This window comes from Phytophthora infestans, genomic scaffold (assembly GCF_000142945.1).
Source record: "Phytophthora infestans T30-4 supercont1.2 genomic scaffold, whole genome shotgun sequence".
Taxonomy (NCBI): domain Eukaryota; phylum Oomycota; class Peronosporomycetes; order Peronosporales; family Peronosporaceae; genus Phytophthora; species Phytophthora infestans.
The window spans coordinates 5,556,376-5,571,189 of record NW_003303757.1 but is presented as its reverse complement, the minus strand read 5'-3'; positions in this window follow the sequence as shown (position 1 = coordinate 5,571,189).

Below are 14,814 nucleotides of genomic sequence, written 5' to 3'. Positions count from 1 at the left end.
GGCTCTTATTCCAGGCTCATGTGGCACTTTACTTTAGTTATTCAGGCTCGTGTCTACGCGACTTGATTGGATAACTACATTTCAGTTTTCTAGGATGCAATCTAGACCACTTGTCGACTCAACACAGCTTGAAGCTCGCAGCTCTCATTTCCACACTTCGAAAATGTGGCCAAGTCTGTTCCAACGCCTCCAAGAGATACGCGCGCTGCGCGCAAGCGGGCAGGACGGCGGACCAGGAAGGACTGACGGGGGGGCTGGCGAAGCTGCGTCCCCAGACTCTGATAGACGAGATGCGGCCTCCCGTAGAGCACCACAAAGAAGCTTAACGTCCATTCGACCGCGGTCGCAGACACACGCAGTCACTCCGCCCGTCAGTAACTCGACAAATGAGCAGGCTAGCCAGAATGGTGAAGAAGTCATTGCTTCAAGTGTTGGTGCATCGCGCGCATCAACTGTTTCAGCTGGTCAGGTGGACCAAAGCACAGCAGCACGTGTGCCACCGCATGGGTCTTCGTCAGCTGTGGTGGCAGATGCTCACAGCGTGCGTGGTATTGCAAGTGATATGGAAGTTGCAAATATAAAGCCACCCGCTGCGGTGACAAACGCAATCGCAGCGTTTCCTGAGGTGCCAGGGCTAGTGCTGAAGCCTCCTACAGAAAAGGAGACATCCTATATATACAAATGGGGCGTCCGCGTTGAGGTCGTCGAGCGTGGGGTTCCTGTTCGTCACTGGATTTGCCTAGCTGACGAAACCTGCAGGAGAAACGGAACCAATTTTACACTGTCCTGTGATCGCACGTCTAAACCGGCGAATCACTTAGCAGCGGCCCACTAAGTTGTGTCCATGAGAACGAAAGCACAACTAGGTGAGAAACGAAAACGTGAAGACGAGATCGAGCATTTACGTTCTTCATCCTTGTTCAAAAACAATCCGCGCAGATTTGCCTTACTGATGGAGACGCTACGAATTATCAATAACAACCTCCCTTTCAGATTTGGTGAGTACCGAGAATCCCGTATTGTCGAAGCCCTGCTAAAGCGAGAAGACGTACAGATCATTATAAACGCAGCCAAGATAAGACGAGCAATTATTGAGCTCTATTCGTCCACGCGAGTCGAGATTATGAGCGTGTTGGGGGACAGCAAACTGGGGTCCTTTGGCAATTTCGTCATAATGAGTGATTTCTGGACGTGCAAAATTACCCACAAGAAATACATGGGCGTTCGTGTATATTTCATCGACTCTAACTGGGAATTCCGATCTATTCTTCTCGGAGTGCGCAGATTTTCACCAAGTTATGGAGACCGTGAAATGGGGATTCAAGGTCCTTACAAGGCTTGGACTCTTCAACTACTTGGTGATTTTGGGCTGACTCCGAGTGATTTCTTCGGTGCAACAAGCGACGGTGGCCCTGATGTTAAAAGCTTGCTAAAAAGGGGGCTGAAACTAAAATGGGAATGGTGCATGGCTCACATGGCGCATGCTGCCACTAAAGAAGCCTGCGGAATAAATGGAGATGCTCAGAGGTCCCATAATCCAGTCATGACGGAGCTGATTGCCCGCATCAAGAGAACAATTTTTGACGTCCAGTCTAATGAAAAGACTGGAGATCTGTTTGCTGCACTTTGCCGAACGCAGACAATCACGTCTACTACCCAGTTACTAGGTTACGCGGCGAATCGGTTTTTGAGCATCACTGGCACCATCCGCCGAATATTGGAGAAGTGGGGGGCACTTGTCGAGTGGTACGACGAACGCGCCCGCCTCGCCCTCCGACAGCGCGTATCTCCGCCATCTTTCAGGCTGAAAAACCGTCGCAGGGATCTTCAGCAGATTTTATCACTGCTGAATCCAATCTCGAGGCTTAAGAGACTCTGCCAGGCCGAGCGTCCTAACCAAGTAGAAGTGCTCATGGAGCTGTATCAAATACGTCTCGACACATTGAATTTGGAGGAGGCTTTGTTAGATTATCGATCGAAGCCCGATTCGCTCAAATGGATTGCAGTGGACGACCTGACAGAGATTGCGGTGCAAACTAGGCGATTATTACGCAGTGCTTTTGATTCGCGTTTCTTCTGCCGCTACACATGTGAGACTTATCTCGATGAAGGAGCTTTTACTTTCGAAATGCAGCAAAGACTGCACCCTGACTTCAAAAACCCGGAGAAGTCCCTCAACGCGGTCGTGAAAATATTGTACAAGGAAAAAGAAATGTCGGAAGATGCAATAACCGTGTTCGTTAGCTCCGTGAATGAGGCAGTGAAGACAAGGCTTCGTACATTGATGGAGAAGGTAGAAGACCCTGTTGCAAGTGATATGGTGCGTCGTCAGCATTCTGCCGAAGATGATCCACCCCTCATCAGCGGTATACGTGCACGGTTTGGAAACCGTGCTACTTAACGTCCGTTTCCTATTCAACCTGATCGAGTTAGCCAGGAGCTTCGCAACTGGGAGATTGATCAGACTGAGATGAGAGCCAATGAAGACGTGCTTGCTTTTTGGATGCGAATGGAGCACATTGGCGGCTACAGTATATTACCGAGGGTGGCGAAAGTTTTATTTGCTTTACCCTCATCATCCGCCCAGATCGAGAGAGACTTCAGTGTGTGTGGGGAGATGGTGACATCACAACGTGCAAGCCTTTCAAACGAGAATGTCGACATGTGTGCTTTTCTTAATCGAAACGAAGCCTTTGTGGACATTGCACAGTGCGAGTCAATCCCGGACGATGAACTGGATTCTCATATCCCTCAGTGTGTGAGCTACGTAATGGAGGCTACACCACGTGATGATGAAGACGAAATGATTCTCGACTTATTTTCTCAAGCGAGCGTTGAAGAAGAGGAAAAGGGTGTGTGATACTACTATTGCAGCGGTCGCCGTACATGTATCTACATTTTCGTCATTTTTCTGACGAGCGACGACACCTTCATAACCTGAAGCTCTTCCATACGGCGGCAGTTCAGCCAATATGACATGACCGCTTCCGACCATGCACGATGAGTGGCTGCTGAATCGGCTTATCGATGACCTCTTGTTTGTCTGGGGTTGCAGGCAACGTAGTGATGTTCCAGGTGTCAACTCGTTCTCACCGACCGTCGACGTCTCGTTGCAGTACTAAGTGGTGGGCTCGGCTACGTCATCTTCCTCGCCGTATACCATCGCCTGACCGTTGACGCTCAATCCCTCGCCAGCGTTAATGTGGCGCCGCCGTGCAGGATAAACGGTTGAGCCCCGTTGCTCTTATTCAGAGCCATCCAAAGGACATATCCGTGGTATTCTTCGCCACCACGAGAAGGTCGATTTGCTGTCCGATGCTAATAGCGATGTTGGTGATGAGCTTGGATGGCTCTAGTGATTCTCTGCTCGGTGCGATGGCGCGAAGTTGATGCCCGTCAATGCTGAATTCAAACTGGTCAAGTGCCCTCATGAACATGAGGCGGAGGTTATATGATTTACCCGCTTGGAAGCGGAAATGAGTAAGTGGCTGGTCCTCTGGGCACTGTTTGAAGCCGTGTGATGCTGCAGCGGCACAGTTGTAGCGACCGCGATTGTTGATCAAGATTGAGCCTTTTTTTCGCCAGCTGGACCTTGTATTCGGCGCCGACGTCCATCTCCCAAGGCTGAAGCTGATCCTCGCGTGGGTGAATTATCAGAGGCCCACGCTGACCGTACGTGTACTGGGTATTGTGGTCACAGTGCCACCAGAAATTACCGTCCTTGTCTGCTCCGAAATGATGCGTTGTGGGGATGTAGCACTGCGTGATAGCCGATAATCAGTTCATCGCTTGAGTGCCGAGCATGCCAGTGCAGACACGTGGGTTCATCCAGTCTTAACAAGAATGTCATTGAGCAAGATGTCGCGGCTGTCGACAAAAGCGAGACCATTTTGGCCGGGGGCAAGTTCCCTGGGAAGGGCGTTTTAACCGAGAATGGGTCCCCGTGTCGGACGAGAGATCACGGACACGGAGGCGTCGTCGCCGGCATAGTAATCGTAGGCGAAGCTGTCGTGTCTGGACTAGAGGGAAAGGTGTCATCGTCGCCGGCGTTGACGAGGAGGCAGCGTATGTCGTATCAGGAAGCGATGCTACTGGGCAAGGCGATTCCTCCGACATGGTTTGTGACAAGTTTGTCGAAGGCTGTGCGGCTACGGTATTGTGAAAGTGATTAATGTGTAAGTCCGTCCCCACTGGCATTGGCATAATTGAGTTGGGTCGGAGAGCAATAATAAATACAATGTATTAATAGCTGTCATGGTAGAAGGATAGCCTCTCGACATCATTGATGGAACACGAAATGTATTTAAAAATCATAACAATGACTAACATATAGAGGTCGGTGTCATGATCAGCTACCATTCGTCTCGTTCTTGTGAAGAGCATCGTATCGACGAGCGGCCAGTTCCAATCGACGCTTGACAGCTTTCTGTGCTTGGTCAATTGCGCGCTTGACCTTAGTAGAATGATGCGGCACCGGAACTTGCTCTTGCTGAGATCGGAGATGTACAGGATCAGATGAAACCGGGGGAATTGTGATGCTAAGACTTAGTGTAAGCTGGAGAACTCGACGTAGCTCTGCTTGGACATACTGCTCCATACGACCCACTCGCTCATCTTGAGACCTCTAATTTTCTTTCGCCAGATCATTCATGTGCTTTACAAGGACGGGTACTGTATTATTCCCGCGCTCAGTACGACGTTTTGGCGGCACTCTAATAATTGGTGACTTCTCATTCGTCTTGTTTTCGAGTTTATCGAGTCGTGCCTTCAGTTCTCGAACTTCTGTGTTGAGTTCTGTGCGGGTGCGCTCAAGTTCCCCTTCAACTGCGCGAGTGGCCTCCATTTGACGACGCGATTCAATTACGCGTTCCTCATGGGCTTTTTGTAGCATGTCACGGACTCGGTTTTCCATGTGTACCTCTGTCGCTGCGGATTCATCTTTTAGCTGCTGGCGAATGTTTTCACGCATGTTGCTGCCAAGCTTTTCGAAACTGTTTATCATTTCGTTGCTAATCTGTGAGTGAGCGCTCTGTACAAGATGCTTAATTTTATGCTCCATCTTCTCTTCCTGATTAGCCACGTACTCCGACACCAGCCTTTGAACGCGCCGAATCGTCAATCTACCGGTGGTAACACCTCCACTCTCCTCCAACTTTGCAATACACTTCTCCACAATACTCGAAGTCATCTGCTGAAACTTCATGTCGATCTGCTTCTGCATTGCATCCCACATTTCTTCCATTTGGCCTTTTACATCTCCGTTAATGGCGGCCTGTGGTTGCAAAAGCACACCATCTATCCGCTGCGCCAGTGCGCTATGAGCATTTGTGATTGCTACTGTCATTTCTCTCTCGATCTGCTCTACTTTCGCAGCTTGGGCTGCTATCGCACTCTTCATCTCCAATACTTCAAGATGCGCGACCCCCCGCGCAGATTGCAGCTGCTCCTGGGTAAATAAACGCGAAGATTCATTACCTACTACCTGGGCATTGGAAATAACTTGCAATTCTTGTTGTAGAGCCAAGTTAGTGTCTTCCAGGGCCTTTCGTATCTGGCCCTCAATCCACTGTTGGTGTGCTGCCAGCTCAGCCGTACTGCTTCGAGCATCGTGGTGGATGGCAGCCAAGGCGGCGTGGTACTCTTTCGCTTGTTGAACTTGATTGCTCTGCATCATTGTAGTCTCTGCAGCAAGTCTTTGGGTCTCGCTCCAGAAGCTGTCGACGATTCTTGAGACTTGAGACTCTAGGCGAACATTCTGCGCAGGGGCATGTGCAGGGACGACAGCAAGGAGCTCTTCATCGTGTACCTCGGTAAAAATCCCTTCCAGTATGCCCGCTTGGTCTTGTGCTGCGGCACGGGCCTGAGATCTTGTTAGAACCATGGCCTTACTGAGACGCCCTGGTTTGCTGAAATCTTGATCTGGATCCTAGATATTCAAATAAGTCATAAATTAACCGGGATCCCGACCATAACAACGGACTCCTTATATTTAACTTATTTAACACAGGATCCCGAGAGCCCGCCTAGTTTAAATTCCGGGCTCCGCCCAAGAACCCGGGAGCCCGGCTCTTGCTCGGGCTCGTAGGAGGCTTGCCTTGCTCTACTGGGGGTCCGTTCAGTTTTGAGCTGCAGAAAGCGCAGGTGCGTCATCAGCTTCTGGAAATAACCGACTTTTCAGTGTAGACACGATAGGCACCACCAGAATTGATTCAGTCAGCTCGTGGGTACCAGATTGAAACGTGTTCAGACGTAGACGTCGTACATAAGATTGCGCAGCTGTAAATCGCCCATGAATTTACACGTTTCCACACTTCGCAAGGTAATGACTGCACCGGTCCGTAAATCCATCGGCTTGTAGCTAGTCGGCTCAGTTTTGTAGCCCAGGAAGAGCGACAAACCGGACAGCGGGTCCAGTTTCGCCTTTGTTGCACGCGCCTCCGGCGGCACGTGGGCATGTGCGAGGCAGCCCCACGTTCTCAGGTGACGCAGCACCAGGGGCGGACCGAACACCATCTCATGTGGCGACTTCCCGTGCAACGAGGTACTTGGCAGTTGGCTCATTGTGTTGACAGTGTGCATAAGTGCCCCACCGTAAAGTCGTCATATTGGTCGCATGTAGTACAGCACAAAGACGCGGTAGCACCATCCCATTCGCTCTTTCTACCAGACGGTTCTCATCGGGTGAGTATGCGTTGGCATACGGGTTGGTGATGCCATTGTCGGAGCAGAACTTGCGTAGCTCGTCGTTGACGAATTCTCCTCCTTAATCCGAGTGCAGGACAATCACTGAATGACCTCGCTGGAGCAGGTTGTTCAGTCTTAGGCCCAACGCCATCAGTAGTGCAGTTTCCTCACTCTTCTTCGTTAGCAGGAAGCACCACTTGTATCCTGACGCCTTGTTCACAGCCAGCCTAAACATCTTATCACCACTTGCCGTTTTTTGATTGATTGCACATAGATCGACAGACAATTTCTCCAAGGGATGCTTCCGTCGCGGTGGTTCACCGTTGTACGATGTACCTTGCATTTAGCTGCGAGACATGGAACGCACTCGTAATCGTTCAGCGATTGCATGTTAAGGTTAACACCGAAAAAAAACTTCGCTTCCGCCAACTCCTTAATCTGCTTCATATTGACGTACCTCAGGCGGTCGTGCAGCAACCCCATAGCGCAGGTGCGCTTCTCGACAGCTCTCATCAAACGTAGCGACCTATTGGTTCTCATACGATACAGCATGCCGTAGCAGTCGAAGCGCAGCTTCAGTCCATCCTTGCGCAGCCACGCAGTATTTGGTCCTCGTTAAACACCTACTTAAAGCCGCAGGCCCGCATATAACCTAGGCTGATCAGGTTCACATTAGCGCTTGCAGAGTAGCGCACATCATCCAACCGACGCGGCTCCCACTTGTTCGTAACACCATTATCAACACGAAAAACCACGCTACATGTTGCTTGCATGACTTCAGCTCGACCAGATGACATCAGCATGCTACTGGATAACTCATGCTCAATGTACGAGAAGCCGGATAGGTCAGCACACTAGTTGACCTGCGAACCACTGTCGAGCAGCAGTTCGCCAACTTGTAGATCAGGAGCACGCTGGCTCACTTGACCTACCACCGCCAAGTTGATCTGCTGGTCCGGCGATACAGGAGTCGTTGGTGAGTATTGGGTCCTTGGCTCGGGACTCGCGGGTTGATGTGAAGATCGAGACGTAATGAAATCAAAGGTGTGATACGGAGACGCACGCTGCACGTTGCGGCGCAACACGGCCCAAGCAATATACTGCACGCCTTGGTTATCCGTGTCGTTGTTATTGCGCTGGCTGCATTCACGATCGTCTCTCCTCCAATGATCTGTCTCGCCGCATGCATTACGCTTAGCGCTCTTCTTCTTGGGCGTAATCTCCGCACGATCGTCTCTCCTCCAATGACCTTTCTCGCCGCATGCATTACACTTAGCGCTCTTCTTCTTGGGCGTAATCCCACACGACCGTTAGACTGGGATGCGCTTCGTTCACCACTACTATTATGTCCACCACTACCGTAACGGTTTCTGCCTTGACCACCGTTGCTACGTTGACCACCAGCAGAGTCTGCCGCCACGATGATACGACTGCGAGCGACGGGTATTTCTACTCCGGTTCTGGTACAGTACCGCATTTGTATGTGGCTGTTGCTGGGGTTGTGCTTAACAGACCACGGCTTCAACCCGCTGGGCGGTCAGGCTCACGCTGAAGGCGCTGAATCTCGGCATTCTTCAGTCGTGCGCGTGCGTCTCGAATTGGGGTATTGATAGCTAGGGATGCGACGAATCGCTTCCGTCACTTCATCAGCAATAAGAGGATAGACCTTATATGCTTTGGTCAATATAGTCTTTGCTAGTCGTGCTTCAGAAATGGGATCGCTGTTTTCTGCGAGGTCACGCCGTAGCTGCAGCAGGTCCGCGATGTACTCACGCACAGGCTCGTCATGGTTCAGATTGCGACTATAGAGCTTCTCCTAAAGTAACACTGTGTGTTATACCACATCCTTGGCCGAAATTCTCATACAGCACACGCCACAGGCGGATAGGATCGGCAAGGTTGACTACGTCTTGGTAGCGGATGAGGACCGCGTCCGAGATGGCGGACACTAACAAGCCACTCGCCTTCCTATAGCAGATTCACCAACAGTCCTTAGTCTTACGAGACTTGTTGTTATCCAGTGGCTCCTGGCCGATCACAAGCTGCGCCATGTTCGACACGTTCAGCCCGGTAAGGACCCTCAGACGCCACTCAGGATAGTCTTCAGGTTTGGCATGTTTCTTATCCACTTGTAGAGTCACGACGGCTGCGACCTTGTTCATCCTCTTACCACTTTGTCCAAAGTCACTGCTGTCTAATTCTACGCCCTCTAGGCCTTCCAAGCTGCCAAAGCACTCTGTTCGCCGCGCCCCTGGAGAAGGCGACCGATTTCTTAATGAAGAATGAGCAACGGCAGCGCTCAGCCAAATTTTAGATCCTTCCGATTCAGTTTTCAAAGAATTAACCAATAGACGCTGACCACCAGAAGATTTCACCAATGAGCGAGCAGAAATATTGTGTGCAACACGGGCAGGTGAGTGATGGCCTCCAACTTGCTGGTCGGAAACTCTGTCATTTTCGTCTTCTTCTCCGCCGACTGCAGGAACGTCGACGGCATCCGACGCCGCCATACTGCTGCGAGTAGACTTTTTGGCTATGCTCCGGTTCCTATTACTTGGGCACATAACCTTAGAGGCGCTGAATGATGTTGTTTGCGTACAGGGGACCCTTAAAGCGCTTGTTGTGAGGAAAGAAGTTGAGAAAAGAAGTAGGAAGAAGACGGGTAGGACGAGAGTGCAAAGGCACAGCTGCCAGGCAAAATCCCAGGCGGGAACGGCAAAGACGGCAGCGGTGCTGTGGAACAGCTCTCAAGCTGGTAAAACCTGAGCATTGCACGGCGGCGGCGCACACAGTCGTCTTAGGGCCCTTGTTTGGTATTCGAGGAGGTATTAACTGCTACTATGTTTAGCTGTGCTTGTTTGATGATAGTTGCTGCTTGCAGCTGTATACTGCCGGAGGTTGCAACCACCGCTGCCCGTACGCAGCACAGCGACGGAACGGGGCTACGCCTTCTCGTTTCAAGCGTCCAGAGGGGGTCCTGCAACGCACGTCTCCATGCGACGGATCGGTAACCGGCGTCTTGACCGACACCAAGTGAAGCCGCTACACGGCCATGACTTCCGCGAGTGTCCGCTTACGCGTTTGGCAAACATCAGATGCCCGCTAGCATCTCACACACTTGAGCGTGCGAATCATCGACTTATCATCTAACGTAGAATAGGCATAAGTGCACCGTCCACTATAGTTATCAAGGACCCTAAAAGTGGAAGTATGGCGCTCTATTTGATTGTGCTCTATTTCCTAACACGGATAACGGAAGTCGGGGTCTTTAAAAACAAAAAAGAAATCGGTTTCATCCATGAGTACCGTCTTTCCAAAGTTCATGGAGGGCTTGTGCTCTGTTAGGAAGCGCATAAACGATATCGCACGACCAACCAACATATCGTCCGTGAGCGTAGTGAGATTGGTATGACGCCGAAGTCTGAGGCTGTACCCACGGGTCGGAAGCTGCGAAACGGATCGGATGCTCTTCGTGTTCTTCTTCGGAACAGCCCTCATGAAACATCAACCGCGCTTGGGCTGCAATCCAGTCCCTGGTGACCTTTCCGTTGTTAAGCCGGCGGTCGTAGATAAAATCATCAAGCGCGTCTTCCACCTCGCCGAGAACCGGACGCCGTCCAGCTCCATGAAGACGTCGGCGACTGCCACTGGCAGTATTCCCTCTCGCTGGCGCCACCACTTACGGAAGCACGCTGCTGTAATGTGCCACACGCGCAGGCGGAAATGAGCCTCCGCGCGAGACTGCACGCCACCACCCTCCGTGGCAATCCAGTCATAGCCTGCCTCTTAATGATGATTTTACGCTCTTTCGTCTTGCTGGCATCTTGGCGAATGATGCCAGCGAAGCACCACAGACACAAGCTTGAAATCAATCTAGGGATGGATGGCAGAGCTTACTCAAGCCTAACGCAGTTGACCAAACCCAGGCTTTCATCTGATAAGCAGCTACCTTCGGTCGGACGGTGCTGTATTTTATCGCGCTCTTTTCGACGGTCCTATATTGTTATAGAGGACCCTAAAAGAGGGTCCTTCTATTCGTAGGGCGTTCTAATATTTTACCGTGCACTATTCGGTATTCTACGCTACATCCAAACAATGGTAGGTAAGCTGCATATGCGTGATTTGTCGCATTCTTTGATGACATTAAGCTACCGTATCATTGCGATGTTTCGCAAGCAGAAAAACATTTTGAGACGCTCCTGGTACATGTGGTTACGAACATATGACCATGCCTCCTGTAAAGCATCCTTGCTCGTAATGTCCACACCGTTGGCTGTGTCAATCCACGCATCCAATGCTTCATCGTAAATCAGTAAATGCTGCGACTTCTATACCGTTTTCGACTTCTTCGTTATACTGAGGTGCTCAAACTATCGAATCCGCCGCAGCCACCCTTGGTCCGAACCTCTACTGAGCCGTGGAATACTAATCTCAATTAAGTCGCGCTCACGAGTAGTTTTTTTTGTAGCTGTAGCTTGGAAGGTTACTGTCCTTGACATCTCCGTGATGTCACTGCCTTCTTCACTCATGTTGCTCTTGCATTTCCTTGCCTTCCAAGGTTTAAATAGCTAAAAATGACAGTCCTTGGCTCGCAGAGGGATCTTCAGCAAGGTGTTTGGCTATTAATAGGTCTTCGCTTGGCAGAGGACCTAAGCGTTAGTTGGTAACAAAAGAAGTGTTTTTAGTTATTTTGTCCTGACAGACACAAAGATACCAAATAGGAGAAAGGTATCTAAATGTGTAGAACTTCAACAGGCCGTGATGTAAACATTCCACAACAGTATTTGCTTGTCGATACTCCATCATCGACAGCGTCGTTGGCGCCGGTGATGTAAATTCTGACGTACGATCGTTTGCTCAAGCTGGTGTAGTCTTCGTGTAGATCGTCGGTAGACTGCTGTTACTGGGACGCCAGTGGCAGCGACGTAGAGCTCGAGTCGGGACGCATATCTCCAATGTCAGTCAGATTAGCTTTTACCACAAAGCCGACAGGCAATATACTCTGCGAAAACTTTACCTGTGCTGCGAGGTTTACCTGCGACCTTCTAAAAAGACATAATTAAAATATTCACAGTTTTACTGCAAAAGATATGTGCTTTGCAGATGGAATGTTCATCCGTTTTATAGCCTAGCTCGAGCATGGTCAGAGCATAAAACCACGCGTAAAAATGAGATGGGAAGACGCAAGCATCGATTTGTTTTATCTGTAATCGAATTACCATACCATAATTTATCCGACTGGAGGACCTCTCCGACCGGTCCCAAGAAAATGGTACACCATGCATAAAATTGTACAGCGTGCCAAAACTTTTGACTGACAAACACGGTAATTGTTGAATGTTTAGGGGAGATGGGAAAAGATGCGAAAGGTCAGAAAGTCTGTTTTAAGCCTAGTCTATAGGCGCAAGGAAACTGTCTGAAACGCTCTGTGGGCTGAGAAAATCAAGAAAAGGTAAAAAACGATCAAATTGGGCCGAAGCCATGTGCTCTCGGGCAGGTAAATTCAGTAATGAGTCCATGATTTTCGTGGCGGAGTCCACACTAATAGTGTTCTTAATAGTGTGACACTATTAAGAGCATGCTCACGACCAGTCGCTGCTGTGTATGCCTATTGGTAAAAATATCTACAAACATGCCCACGCATAAGTGGATAGACACGTGGCTAGCTGTTGGCCAGCAGCCACAGAAAGCTAAAGAAGGCCACAGTAGCTCTTCGGCTCGGCCGACGAAGAGGGAGCATTGCCAGTCGTCTTTTTTCAGGCCGAACCCCCCAGACCTCCCAGCCCGACTCGTCGCGAATTTGGCCCTGCAGGTAGCCGCTTCCACCTCCACCCCCCCCCCCCTCCCGACGACGTAGCTCACCGGAAGAGCGCAGGGCTTGCCCTGAGGTAGCTGGTTCAACTCCAGCCGCCGTCATCATCCCAGAGGTGGAATCGTGCCACGTGCTGCAGCCATGAATCGTGTACGGCGTGCCAATGCTGCTGCGTGCTTTGTAGGGTTCTAGCGGGTCTTGTGCGCGTTGTTGGTGCCATGGTTTCGATGACTAATAGTTTGCTAACATGCACGTGTGTTGCGCTCTTATCTTCGTCGTTTTGTTCTGTGCGAGTGTCTACGTACTAGCTACAAGCTCAAGGCCATCCTGGCGATCGGGATCTTGGACGGCTGCAGCACTGCGCAGCTGCTGCAGACGCGTGATCTTGTCGCTGAGGGCGCCTCGCTGATATAGGTCGTGGAGGTGCTTGCGAACTGCCGTGGAGCCGCGCGACTTGATCTCAAGCCTGCCGAGAAATGCCAGCACCGCTGCTTCAGCTTGCTTGCCGAGCGCGAGGACTTGGTCACGGTAATTGACAGCGCTTGGGTCCAGCTTTAAGTCGTCAGCTACGAACAGCTTCATGAAGGCCACGAGCTGTTTCGCGTTCGAGCGCTGGCGTTTGGGGGCATTAGCCAATCCTAAGGGCTCTCGTGCGTACCACGCGAACCATGTTGCGTGAAGGTGAGTCACTGATGTCCGTCTGCGCTTGGTTTTCTCTTGTACTTGGATTGGCTCTTGCTTACGCTTCTTGTTCGTGTCTTGTGTTGTACCCCCTTCTTGCTTAGCCTCTATGACATCCATGCGCTCATCTTGGCGCTTGATGTGCAGCATTAATTGGTTAATCACACTCCGTTGGTGATCGATTATCTTGGATTCGCTGCTTGTTTCCTTGTGCATTGGCGTAGGTGGCTCTTTGCGTGGTGCTGGCGCAGGTTTCTTGTAGGTGGCGAGGTGTGACGACCATGCCAGAAGATCTGCAATCGCAGCCCCTGCGTGGACAACAGCCGTCTCCAAGCGCCTGACGGCAAGGCCACCGGAACGAAGCGTTTTTAGCAGCGGGTAGTGCAGCACGAGGTACGCTGTGAGAACATCCGCCACTTCGGGACTGAAGTTGTACTTGGAGCTGTTCATTTTGTAGCATGTTGCGAACAGAAGCCGCTGTACACCTGCAATCTTCAGCCGCGTCTCGGCGTCAAACGCGTCCAAGTCCAGCAGCTCCACGTCCGCGCCCGTGGCAAAACCACTAAGCGCCTTGCCTATCATGTGGTCCTGTCTGCTCGTGTTGAAGATGTAATTAAACCCCTTGTTTGTCGTTGACATGTTCCAGGTGCCGCGGTCGAAGATCCAGCGCTCCGTGAGTCCGTCACAGCCGTTGACGTGCTGCGCCCCACCGCGCCGAAACGAATGGGATGTCAGTGGCTCAGTCACCCCAGCGGCAGAGGCTACGCGATCAAGCAGGCGATTGACGTGGGTGTAGATCGTCGGCACAGCTGCGGCGGGCTTCGTCGAGCAATTGGCGCGCGTAGCAATGGCGTCAAGCGCGGCGAATTCACTTGGGTGGTTCAGGACCTCAAGCAGTGGCGTCTCCGGCGACAGGTTAACAGCGGCCTCGATCGGGATCTCCGGCAAGTTGTCGATCAAGGCCGGTGTCGGTGCGGACTGCGTGATCAGGGCCATGGCAATCGCGTGAAGCGGGCACGTGACGAAGTCGGTGTCCGGAAAGAGCGAGAGCCCCTGCTCTTCGGACGTTTTCATTCGGATGAAGCGTACGAAGAACACGTCGGCCGCATCGACGGACAGGTTTGGCTTGTGCACAAGCGACAGATCGGAAGCACGGCCGAACAGGTGCCACATCAGACACAGTAAGGCAGCATCTTGGTAGTCGCTAGGGGAACATGCACTCTCATACAAATACAGCATCATTTTTCTTAAGTCATTCTTTGAGCATGGTGGTGCTTTGTTAACCACATTTCCGTCTCGCTTCATGCAAAAGCGTTCGAGCGTCTTCCCCATGCTAAGCAACTTTGCTTCGACAATGTGCCGTTGCACGGGGAAGAGCTCAAAAAGCCACATCTTACTCTGTCGGTAGTACTGCATGGAGGTGTTCCGGGCAAGTGGTTTGCCCTTCTTGCCCTCGTTAAATGCAAGATACATGCCATACTTATCTAACACAGACACCAAACAATTACCTGTACCATCCTGTTCAATGCATTGCTTAACATAGTCAAACTCAACACCTTCGCTCTTTACGAACGTCTTAAACACCTTGATGGCTGTTTCCTTGGCACGCTTGGTGTTACCAGGTTTTAGCTTGTCTA